We start from the raw sequence: 1,221 nt of genomic DNA, 5'->3' as shown, positions 1-1,221 counted from the left end.
TGTCGCTACCTTATTCCAGGGACCACATTGTGCGAAGTGCGGATTCTGGCGCCGGGGTCCGGATCTGCGCAAAGGAATTGGACTAAATAGACATACAACGAGCGCGAACTCTTGGGCACTACGCTCGCACTCTCAGTGTCTGCAAAGACGATGTCCGTGAGACTGCGAGCAAGAGGCAAGAAGGATGCGATGCCTCCAGGCATTCAGAGCGAGCCACGGACGTGGCACAGTACAGAACGGGCGCAGCGTTTGACCTCATCATCCTGCGTCTCCAGCACAACGACTGGTCAAAACACGAACGGGGGCCGGAACACAATACCCGAGGCAGTGACGAGCAGGAGTGGAAAACTACGCCCAGCCATCGGTATCATATAAATCGATAAACCTCCGGATCTGTAGGGCGGGCCCGAGTGGTTGGAGCTATACGAGGGGCGCTGAGCGTGCCCTGATTTGGCACATCCCGTCCGCCAGATCCCCATCTGAACTCTGAATAGTCTGGCCACCAACCAAACCTTGACCGCTTCTTGCAGCTACAGATGGCCGGACGGAAACCACAACGATGCACTTATGAGCTGACGATGCATAAGCTGAAGGGTGTAGGAAATCCGTCCATTTGATCCGTGTCTGGCTTATGTTTCGCGATTCCTGGACAGTGTGCATCATCCACGCAAGTCCACCCTCCGGTCGAACCCGTGACTTCCGCTCGCCCCCCGCGTCACTTCGACGACGGATACCATTAACACAGGTCTTTCCTGGTAAGATGACATCCATACGACGTGCACTCACGATTGCACCCCAAGAGCACACGACGCGCGACCTTCACCGACACAATCGTTCGCCATGAAAGTCTACGCCACCGCCATCCCGAGGACCGGCAGTGTCTTCTCCAAACAGGGAAGTCGTGCTAATCCTCCATCGCGCGATCACGCTCGGCTACGAGTGAGCTTGAGCGAGGGTGATAAGATTCGACAAAACGAGAGCGGACAGAGTGCACGGGTCGCCGGCATTCGGGCCTAGTCGACCTGCCCTGCCTCGGATGTCACAACCAGCTACTCGGAAAACATGGCAGAAGTAATTAGGCAAATATAATCGCGACGCGGCGAGAGACGCAGTTGAAGACCGGCACTTTTGACGCGTGGGCGGCTATCTGGTTAACTACTGAGCTTGAACGGCACGATACAGTAGTCTGTGACCACGGAGGCTCTGGATTGAGAGAACGCG

Source organism: Fibroporia radiculosa (genome assembly GCF_000313525.1).
Source record: "Fibroporia radiculosa TFFH 294 genomic supercontigs, scaffold7279, whole genome shotgun sequence".
NCBI lineage: Eukaryota > Fungi > Basidiomycota > Agaricomycetes > Polyporales > Fibroporiaceae > Fibroporia > Fibroporia radiculosa.
This window is presented reverse-complemented; position numbering follows the sequence as displayed.